The following is a 12,393-nucleotide window of genomic DNA, read 5'->3' as shown; positions in this document are numbered from 1 at the left end:
AGAATCGCATTGTCAGTGAAATTCAAACCCAATGAAATTAAGTTGAAGCAAAGATAAATGCGAATATCTGCCGTACATGTCATTCAATTCATGAATCACAATTTTGCAGTCGTCATTTGGCCTATATAGAGTTATTAAAAATGATTAAAAAAATATTTCATGACGACAATTCCAAATCGATTACTTCTTGTTTTTATGAATGAAAACAGCCATGAAAAAATCATTCAAAGTGCATTTTTACTTGTTTAAACTAAAAGGTAAATACAAACAAATTTAGGGCAAAAGGAGGACACTGCATATCAGTTTGGCTGCTAATGATATCTGATGGTAACGTAAAAAAGCTATCGAACAGATTTACCCCAAAAATGTTCTTTGCAAGTTGGGAAAAAATGTTCAAAACGGATGAAAGGATCTTGAAAACTGAATGTAGTTTATTAATTAAATTTAAATAATTAAATTTTTTTAATTTTTTTATATTATTAGTAATTAAAATGATTGCAAAAACCATTAGTGGTTCTGTTAATCAAACGTTTAAGACAACGAGCTTAGTACACCCTGACAAAAACTTTTCCTTTCATCAGAACTGAATTAAGGTAAAGTATAGGATCAACTAACAAAATAAATTTGTTCGTACCATGCTATTTTATAAAGCTTACCACACCTTCCCCATTCAACTGTATTTGACGTTTGTCGCGATTGATGATAGGGTGTGCTGCTACCATCAAACTCATTCAAACCAGAAATTCACCTGTTCTAGGTGAGCTATTTGTTTTTACCGCGATTCGGTGGCCTTGTAATTTCACGATTCTCTAGGTTTTCCGTTTTACGCTCACACGTACGATAGGTCGACACAGAAATGCGTTATGGTTCAAATGCGTTTCAATTTCTGCACATGACAAGGGTGGATGTATCGCTGCGTTATCGCACATGGGTTTCCCAGCCCACCGAGGTCGTTTTGTGTTCCACTGAATGTATATTTTTTGTAAAATGTGATATTTTTTACCCTTTTTCTTGTATGTGATGGTATTTGGAACTGTTGGTAACGATGATCGTTTATTAGCTGCTGCCTGGTAACATATATCTTATTTGAAAAGCATCATAAATAAGCTGAAGGTTAATTACATACCCGAAATTGCCTGAGGGTTAAAGGTTCTCTTAAACATAACAATGATGTTTGTTACAAATTGTAAATAATGTTGAATTTTCCTCATGATTGTCTTATAAACACTTGTTATACTTATTGGTAGGTTTTGACCAGAAACACAATTGTTCGTATTAATCCCAATCGTATAGATCCCAAAGGCAGCACCGATTCAAACGATAGCCCTTCGAGTCACCGGGTCTCTTGATATACTTTCAAAATTGAGTTCCCTTCTTTGAATTGATTTTGCACTTGCTTTTCTGCACATTCTGCCAGTCACCGTTAGTCAGTCTGTCGCTGTACAATACCCCAAGGAGATAAAGCATCTTAAACTCAATACGCGTCGTACAATTGGGCCTGACGACCAAGCAACGCATCGAGGATTGGTACTGCTGGGCAGAGGTAAGTTCTTTGGTTTCCTTTTCTGTTTACCGCTTTCTCACAGCTCATGGGAGCAGAGCAGATCAAGCGCAAATTTAGCTTCTTCATCATCAAGCAACTTAGCTTCATTTGATACAGTTTAAGTAACAGCTTTTTTACACATGAAAATAGTGATACTTTAATTTATATAAACTACATAACAGTTGAGCAATTCATTAAATCAAATAATTAAAGTTCTTTATAATAAATGACAAATTAAACGCAGTAGCTTTGTGCTGCAAATTAAAAAAAAATCCGAATTTGGTGAATTTAACCGTATCAAATCAATCAGCTCCTAGTGCTGGTTTCAGTGGGTTTCTATTACTGCACTCGACAAGCCTTCATTGCCCTGCACCCAGAAGAAACAGCCATCTCAAGAATTTCAATGAACACATTTTACCTTTCTTTACAGACAAATGAATACTTACACTTTCGCTTGTGCTAATAAGTTTGCTTTACCTCCCCATTCCTGGCATCAACTAGTGAAGGTTTTTACTGCACCATGAAGCGCTTTTGAAATTACTCGAATGAACCGAAGAAGCATCACCGTCAATGAGTGCTAAAAGGGTATTAAGGAAGATTTGCATTTTGTCAAATAAAGTGAGTTTATAAATTGTTTTCGAAACTAGTTTAGAAGCAGTTACGCCACCCAATCTTTCGCCAGAGCTACTTTACGCTACCATCAACCAAACCGATATTATGGGGAAGAAATCAGATGCAGGACCTGACGGTTGGTGCCAACCTGTGACAAAGATGGCAAGTCACGTTTTCGTTTTGCCACGCGAATGCTAGCCATTTGCATAAAATAAAGGTTGCTCCTCGGGGGAATAAACATAGAAGTTGAGTTATTATATGCATTTCGCTGACTTTGTAGTGGTGGTAATATTGGAAATTTTTCTCTAACTACTCACTTGTCTGAATTACAGGACTTTTATCATTATTTTAGAAAATACATCAGTACCGTTTACATTTTCTGAAGAAGATGTAATGGTTGTTGAAATGTAACAAAACTCGCAATCAAAAATTGACATAAAATATAAGACAAAGTTAAATAATAATTCAAAGTGAATGTTATTGGAACTGGTTTAGTACATTATTTTTTTTACACTGTATTTTTGTTTTGTCCACTGCGTTTAAAATCTGGTCCATAAGAGCATCCCATGGAGACATTGCACATAATTTGGGGTTTTTATGCTTTATAAATCCAATTGTGAATTCATATCGAAATAAATCAAAGATGGTCATCGGTGAACACTAAATGCAGTTAGAACTCAGTTTAAAACTCTATAGACTAAAAACTAGAGTCGTAGCCCAGCAGTTATCATCGTTGTAGGATACTTTTTTTACTCTTCCTTCCTGGAAGTGAACTTTAATTGATGGGAAGATAGCATAGAGTCGTACCCTTTTTAAACATGTTCATATATAATCTGATATATAGTCCAACATATATAATCTAATCCAATTTCCCCCTAGGAATAGTAAATATGTTATGTATATTTAAAAAAAATTACATTCAAACTAAATGATTTTCATGGGTCTGTAATTGTACCTTAAACCCTTTGCTTGCCATATTTATCATACGCAAAAAGCACACCAACAGCACGAGCAAACATTGCAACATGAAACAGGCTCATATAAAATTATTATTAAATTATAAAATGTTGTATGCAATATTTTCCATCACAAATGCTACATCAAGAGATGAGAACTTCTTTGTATTCCGAGTTTTAAAAACGTATATGTAGTCCCACAAAAATATTTCGAAATTAATATTTTATGATACTATTGATCGACATTTTCCCACATAGGCTTGTTCGCTTTATTAATCCTTCAAGCATAACTTTACAATAGCGCTTCTTCACCAACGGTCACTGATGAGCACATCTTCAAAAGGGGTAAACAATTCCACTGACAAAACCACACGATCAAACGCATCAGTCTTTGTTTTCTTTCGCGCTTTTCAAAAGAGCATTGATTGATTGTGGGATATTGTTTGTTCTGTGTTTACGTATGGCTGCCACTTGTGCACTGTACCAACGGCATTGTGCTGCAACCAAATATCACCGTGTACATAGTAAGCCTCCCGTAAGCCATTGATGCCAGCAATGCCACCAGCATGCTGAAGGTCTCCACCATACCACCACGCTACCAGCCAGTGGACAGTGGACCAGCGACACTGGCACTCATGCAATAGCCATGTGCCATTATTTCGAGAAGCGTGGCACCCAAAAATGTCAAATCCTGTTTCTCGCGCTATCCATTTTCAGCAGCACGGAAATAGGGAAAGCCTTCCGTATATGTTTGCTACGGTACATGCCGAGTCCTGCTGCTGCTTTTGGCTGCGACGCACCGTCCAACGCACAGCGGCAAACAGCGGTGAGCAATCGATGCGCTGTATTGAGTTTCGAAGGATGGATCAGGAAGAACGACAAACTCACCGAGAACGGGGCTATAAATAACAAATTCATTAAGAGATAAAGTACATTAATTTGTATTCTGACCGGAAGCTTTCCCAACGCCACTGTTACTTATTGGTAACATGTTGATGAAACGGACACGCTTTAGATGTCTGGGTCTTGTTTTCAAACGGTGAAGCAAAGTGCAAATAAATTAATGTTATCCATTACCTGTTTACATCAGTCGACCCTCAAGAGCTCTAAAGCACTGCAAACGGCTATAGTATTCCCACAACAAAGTATTTCATCCTTGCATCGCATTTATGCACTAACGAAAGCAAACATTATCGCGAACGGAACGAAGCTGTTTGGAAAATTTGTCTCATTTTCTCGGTATCTTTTGCTCAGTTCGAATACCGGGACGGAACGTCCCTTACCTAGCAAATGTGGATAAAAAAGTAGGAATCCATTTTCCGGTTCCATTCATTTAACACTGAATGCACGGGCTGCAGTGTGATAGAGCGACGCACTTCAAACCACCGCCCAACAGACTCATAAACTCAATTGAATCACTGACAGAATTGAAGGGACTACTAGTTCCATACTTTGAGACATGCATGCATAAAACCTCGCTCACCCATTCTGACCTAGTCAATTTGTTTCGTACGATCAGCTTCGTTCGCTTGTGCGGTCAGCAAGAAAGTGGAAAATAACGTTATGGATAAAGAGCTTTCCCTTTATTATCATAAGGAAGCCATGTGCGATCGGGTAGCATTACGTTGACCGAGAGACCTTGGAACCTGCCAACTAAAACACCTTTGACAAAATCGATTTCAAGCATTGAACCGTTTCAATCATATGGGGAACATAGTAAAATTTGGTTTGGATTATGAAATTTCAAGAATCAATCAATCGATCAGGCTTAAAAGAAGCTATGTTTTAAAATCATATGAATCAGTATTATGTACAGTAGTTTAAACATAGACATTTTGCAAACGTATACAGTTTTGTTTAATAAATATTCAAAAAACTTGAATTATATAGTTTACAGTAGAGCATCGCTTATCCGGGCAGCTCGGGACCGGACGGTTGCCGGTTAATCAATATCCACGAAAATAGTCCAATAAATGTCAAATTCATAGAAAAAAATAATCAAATTCACTGGTATTACCAACAATTTTTTATGATTCATTCGATTAAACAATATTAGAATATAATTTTCATCAACAACTAACTGGTTTAAGTAGGTTTAACAACTATTCATGAACAAAAATAAAGTTCGAAAATAGCACTAGACACTAGGTAGCTGCACAAAAACAATGTTTACGAACTTGACTATCGCTTTAAATGTTCGTCACGATTGCAAAGCTGTCAGATTTTTGCGCACGGTCAAGCCGCCCGCCGGTTAATCCGTCCCTGGATAATCGACGTTTCAATCTTTCAGACTTTATTCGCATCTATTGTTGAATGTAACTAGCGTTTTCAAAGGTTATAAATCTTTAAACACATATTTATAAGTTCTGTCATACAACTATCATACGCCTTCATGTTTAAATTGATAATTATTAATTAAATGATCTTTGAGCAGTGAACAAAATCAAAATCATTAAGCAATAAAAATCAACAGACAATAGAATACAACATATAAGTAACTCATTATTACTGAGCCTGTATACGCTCAGTTATAATATTTTTTTTAATTTGAAAAAGTCATATAAACAGCATAAATTTCATTCTCATTTGGATTTCAATTTACATTAGGGACAAGGTTTCACATCGATCTTTGAAAAAATACCGTGAAGTGCTTTTATATAGTATACTTGGGTAGCGTTACCAAGAACACCGTTTGCAGTGAAGAGGTTCCTCAAATTGATTCCTTTGAATGCAAATAGTTATTTTTTTTACAACGGAATAGTAGCAGCACAGTAGTGAACATTGTTGGTGCTATGAAGTATGTTTCAACGCGGCACTTCATATTGTGTCGAATAATGAAAAGATTTTTTTTAATTTGAGCCCGGTCAGTGCTTTGGTAAACTTTAGTTGAAATTACGCTTTTCACTGTATGCAGGAAGGAGCTTCAAAGCGTCATAGGTTTTCCCAAAAATGGGTTTTTTGTTAAGAGTCTGAGGGGAGTTTTTTGTATTATAAAGAATGGCAAAATTGTTTGTCACAAGGGTTTAAGTATCAGACCTTAAGATTTAATAAAGTTAACAATACTCACTTACTTACTTACTTACTTACTTATCCGACGTAACAACCGCTTTGCGGACTTGGACTGCCTCAGGCGTGTCCAAAATAGCTCACGATCTCGTATCCTCATTTGTCAATCTGTTATCCCGGCTTTAATGGCGGAAGCCTCCACGCCATCTTGACATCTAAAATTGGACCTCATCTGTCCTTTTGGACGACCTAACAACGCTTTACGGGTTGGGTCGTTCATTTCCATGCGTACAACATGGCCAGCCCACCGGAGCTTGGCGAGCTTGATACGCTGCACGACAGTGAGGTCACCGTACATTTCATATAGCTCGTCATTATAACGGCTCCTCCATGTCCTTCCACACATAGGGGGCCAAGTATACTTCTGAGCATCTTCCTCTCGAACGCGGCTAAGCGGGTTTCGACAGATTTGGACAGTGTCCATATCTCATCTTATGTGAGTACCGGTGCTATATAAGTGTGATACAGTCCCAGCTTCATAGTGTGATATAGTCACGGTAGGTTCTTTGAGGTGTACTACTTTCTCACGGGTTTGTAAAGTACACCTAAAAATACAAAAAGAATGGCTCTCGCTTACTCGAAAAAGAATAAATAAAGAAATGAAAATAAACAATTATACATAACAGGAAAAAGAACCACGAACTCGCTGAGCTGTACGATGAACCTCATCTTCCGTGGCCGTGGTGACGACCGGCGGGATACAATAGTTATATTTATATTTGATTATTTTTTTTTGGAGTTTGGAATATTTTATTCGACAGCGACTCCCATTTTGCCAGAAGAGCACAGCGTGCTTAGCACTAAGTTTAGAAATGTGTGATCGATCGCAGGGCCGATTTTCAAATTCGTGGTGCAGCCTGCAACATCTATGTGCTGCAATATTAGTGTATCGGTGTAGACGCATTTTATTCGTCTGACCCTAAATGCAGTTCTCAACAAAATCAATGACTCAAATCAACTGACCAGCGATGTTAAGCCCAATCAGCTAAACTGCTGAAGACCAGTTTTAATGAATTTGAAGAAGTTTAAATTGCCATGCGTGAACTGATTAAATCATGAAAAAAACCAAAACAAGAGAATGTTCGTAAGCAGAAACATTAAAAGACTTACAACTTATTACTTCGAACACTGCACTCACACAAAATGCAAAACACAGCTTCCTGACCAACACGGAATCCCAACGTACAGCACAAAAAGCTAAACTTTGTTAGCCTTTCTAAATGTATTTCCTCCAGCAGCATGTGCTTCTTCGGTTGTGCAATTTTGCATTTTCTGAAAAGTTTGAACCAGTTTATCCGTGCTATACAAATAAAAACGCACAAGCCTCATCTGTGTTGTTTGCTTTGAAATGCCGAGATCGAGGGGGAAAGAAAGACTATTCGGCGTGCAATTCTACCGTAATCTTGTTTCGCTACTAATCCCAATCCATTCGCCAAAGTTGGTCTACGTTTTTTTTTGCTCCTACCACAACCATTCGCAGTGCGAAATAGAAAAGCGAATCATTCTTTTGTTTTCTTGCTACTGTCTCGTATGCGGACAGCATAGTTTCTGCAAATTATTCCATTCGTTGCCACGTTGCTTTTTATTGCATCTCCGCCAACCATAAGTGCAGAGTTTGTTACGAACAAAAGGCTTCATTTTTTATGTGTGTGTGTGTGTGTCATTCGTTCGGTGCATTTGTTTTTCGTAAGTCCTCATCTTTTAGTGCAAATGATAAGAAGCGCACAAATAGCCTCAGGGAAGCTACAACCGGAAATGCAAAAGTTTAATTGAACGCTTATCCATACTCAAAGCGAAGCAACATCATACTGCCTTTTGAAAAGCCTTTTTAACCAACGTTATTTGCTGTTTAGTAACATACAGTTGTATTCGTACAGGAAACAATCGAATATAGTGGTCTGGTTTGTGTTCTTTAGTAATTACAGGTTTTGCCTTGGATACGAAATAGGAAAAATATCGTTAGGTCCAAATCTAAAATGTCATCTCAAAGCTTACAGAGGTTTCCATTGTTCCCCCGACTTATTGGGCGTTTTCCCATAATTTTTTCAAATTTGTACTCATTTGCAATAATTAATAAATCATGAGACGAACCCAAAAAATTACGGAAACCAACCAATAAATTGTGGGAAACGCTGTATTATTCACGGACCACGATGCATATTTAACCTACATCGGGATTTATTTATTTAGTGTAATATTTTCATGGCCATCGCTGTGGTCTAAGCAACTTAAACCAACTATTTTAACACTATGTTCTACTAAACTATCTGACATTAATTGGGGCCATGAGTGTTAAACAAAGCCAATAGGGGATTTTTAACCGTATCGATCCAAATATTATCAAAAAACTACGGGACATATACAACAAAGGCTCATTATAGCTATAAAGTCGCCTCCTACGGTCGATACTTAGTCCTAGTGTCTAAGAATCCTAGCTGGAGTATTTATACTTAATCGTGCCAACAGATCTGGGCATTTTTGCAACACATACACTCTGAGCAACCATACGGCGATGTTTGAGAGAATGAATACCTAATATCAAGCACCGTGTCCGGTTTTTACGGATTTTAGTTTCCTAATCCAGATCGACGAGTAGGACACCATAAAGCAGAACAATACTCTAGTACTGACCGGACAAATGGCAAGTATAGTGACTTGAGAAAGCAAAGAATATCCTTTATAGTTTGAAAATGGCGATTAACAATGCCTATCATTTTGTGCGCTTTAATAATAGTCTAATAGTGGTCGTGGAAATCAAATTTTGTTGCAAGCATAAGTCCTAGATCACGGATGATAAATGATCGTTCCAAGTGCTAATTAAGTGCTAATAGCTTATAATCATAATGGATGGGGGTTTACAAACGATTGAAGGACATCATGGTACATTTGTTCACCGAGATAGACAGACTATTGCTTTCAAAACATTCACAAAACCTATATACAGTGGAGCGCCGTTTATCCGGGTTCCTCGGGACTTGACCTCGCCCGGATATGCGAATAACACGGATAATGAGTCAAATGATATATTTTATCACCATTTCCTGGATAGCTTTTGGAATATTTTATTATTTTTTGATAAAAATAACCCAGTTTTTATTAACTTCATGTGTTTCCAATGAGAATATTTGAAATTTGCCATGCATTATAGTGTTTTGTGTTACGACAATGTGCTCTTATAATCGCTTTTTTAAATATCCTCCTCATAACGCAATGTCACCTTTGTATTGAACTGTCATTTCTCTACAGCACGGATAAACGGAAAGCCGGATAAAAGGTACCCGGATAAACGGCGCTCTACTGTATTAGCTTTTGGAGCTCAATGCAGTCAGATGGCTAACGAATTACATGAAAAATCCTTACATCGTCTGCATATAATAAACAATTATGACTAGGCAGTATGGATGTAACATCATTACTATATACTATAAATAGCAACAGTCCTAAATTGTTCCTCTGTGGGACTCCTGATGAGCTACTGAATCGTTTTGAAATGACGTCATTGATCCTAACAGAGTATTTACGGTTTTTAAATAATTCATAATTCAGACAAGCCAATAATAATTGCAACAGCCTCGTGACACATAGTGCAGAATTCCAGTAGATTTGTGTTAATAGATCGTTTGGAGACGAAGCCGTGCTGTCGAGGAGAGATGATAGGTCGGCAGTAAAACATCAATGTATCATAAACTAACATCTCCAGAACCTTGGCAGTAGCATACAGTGAAGTGATGCTACGATAATTGTTTGTAGAAGATTTGTCGCTTTTTAAGCACTGGGTCCATCCAAGACGATTTCCACTGAGCAGGGAGTTTGCCAGAATGTAACGAAGCATAGAAAAGGTGGTGTAATGGATTCACGCGTATGTTACTACATTAACAAAACATTAGATAGAATACCATAAGATCCAAGGTTGATTGCTGGTTTTAGTGTTTTAAGGGTCGTTGATATCTTCACAGGTGATATATCCACGTTGGACACACAAATGGTGATAGCATCTCTAGGTACCGTTTGAAGCGCAGCAGATACTTGTCGTTTATCAGGATGTTCAGCGGAAAATTGATTATTAAACATATCAGCAAAAGCATTAGAAATTTCTGTTTGATTTAAATTCATCTTGCCATTATGGTGTAGAACTGGTAAGCTATCAAATGTGCATTTCGATTGAATGTAGCTCCAAAAACGCCGAGGTATTTGAGCATTGAACGCTGAACGCCTGTTACAAAAAGAAGGTGCAAGTCACGGTTAACACAGCGATATTTAGAATGTGCAATTCTAAATGATGCTATACGCTGCACTACATCTTTCTATAATATCCAAAATCCTGTTTACCAATGATGGGTACATTTTCTTTAATTCCGGATCGATCTGATTCCGGACTGGCACGGAGTCGGAGTTCCGGCTTTTGCAAGCGGTGGCGGAGATGTGGAAATTGTCATGGAGAAAAATTGATCTGAACTCGGTCGGAATCGCTTGGACTCTTCCGGACTCGTCGAATCCGGGCGAGTCCGGTAAGTTTGGTAAGTCCGGTCAAGTTTGTATTGTTAAAAAAGAAAGAAATTTAGCAGAGATGGGGGTTTTGTCTCGAAACAGATCCGGACTTGATCCAGATGCTGGATCCAGAATCAGACACGATCAGACTCATTCGGACACGTTAGGACTCGCCGGACTCGGTCGGACTCGTTCGGACTTGCCGGACTTGTTCGAAATCGTCCGGAATTGTGGAGTCAAATCCGATATTATTCGGTATCAGTTTTTTAGAACCGTAGTGAATCTACACCTTCATTCTGGATTACCCATCATTACTGTAATTATCATTACATTACATTGATGGATGAAATATCTGTGTGTGTTACAAACTGTAGGAAGCGGTTAAAAATTACTAATCTTCTGAACTTTTCTTAGGTTGACTTCCATGTTGTCATCGGGACGTATGTTTGTCCTGAATCTCAATGATGTGATAAACGTCATCCAGACACTTATCCATCACCCTCATCTAGATCAAGAATTGTTTGCAATCTTTGCTTACGTGATAAAACTAAGCATACTATAGTCTACTATAGACTCAATTATTCGTCTAGGCTTACGGTGACTAGAAATTTACTCTACCACAAACTTTCGAGACTAGCTCATTATCAATTCATTTGGATTCCAAATAAGCAAGATTTATTTTATAGCCACATAACTTAATCAAACCCTTATAAATACTAGCGAAACTTGTTTGAACCATAACACTACATTATCTGATTTGTCAGAGCTCTCAACGGGAGGGCAGCCCATTTGGAAATTGAATTACTTCTATCCTTGGAAGGAACCGGTGCGTTTACCATCAGAAGACAAGCTCGGGCCACCTCAAATATAATATTGTTGAAGGATTACACACTAAATCAAATCTATTCATGGTCAGTACAAATAATTGGGTCATTTTACATGTGCCGTCATTTGTTTATGCCTCGTATGGATTTGAGCACTTCCTTAGGCAATCTGATCTGGCGATCCTGTATGGGGGAAAAAATACGGAACATCTATCTCATAAAGTGCAGCCAATGTTTATCCCCGAAACAGTGACTCAATATGTAATCTATGCACAATTGTATCACATTATTTATGCATTGTTCAATTGTTTGCATCAATTTCCATTTTGAAAGCCAACTGGATTTTGCAACCACGAATTTTGTGGCTAAGAAATCTGGGATCAATAATGTTGCGACCAAGAATGTCGCTCGCTGATTCCTATGCTCCACATATGCTGCCGACTCTGGTTTGTTGACCTACGAAATCAGTTAATTGGGCGGAACAAGAACTCTATCAGTTCGAGGACCGGAATAGGTTCACGTTTCATTGCGGAACAAATCGAGGTACAGTTTTCAGGAGAAAACAAAATCGGGAACAGTTACAGCGCCGGTATGGGTGCAATATCAGTCCCTGAATCGTTATTGGTTCTTGATCGGTTCGTGGAATGGTATGAATTCATGATCAGTTCCAGAACTGGTTTGAGTAAAGTAATCTGTGCCAGGATGAGTATGGGTTGATTTTGGTGTACACTTCGGAGTAAAGGGGATCTTTGAAATTTCGTTGCATAGTCTTTTAACCGGGGTAAATTAACTACTTCAACACAACTACTGTAACTACTACTTTAAAATACACACAAATGTTGCGATTGTCATCATCACCATCACAATCAAATTTAATCATTCTTATGCTGTGATTTTAAAACGA

The sequence above is a fragment of the Anopheles merus genome, chromosome 3R (assembly GCF_017562075.2).
Source record: "Anopheles merus strain MAF chromosome 3R, AmerM5.1, whole genome shotgun sequence".
NCBI classification, from domain to species: Eukaryota; Metazoa; Arthropoda; class Insecta; order Diptera; family Culicidae; genus Anopheles; species Anopheles merus.
The sequence above is the reverse complement of the archived record's forward strand: the minus strand, read 5'-3'. Positions refer to the sequence as shown.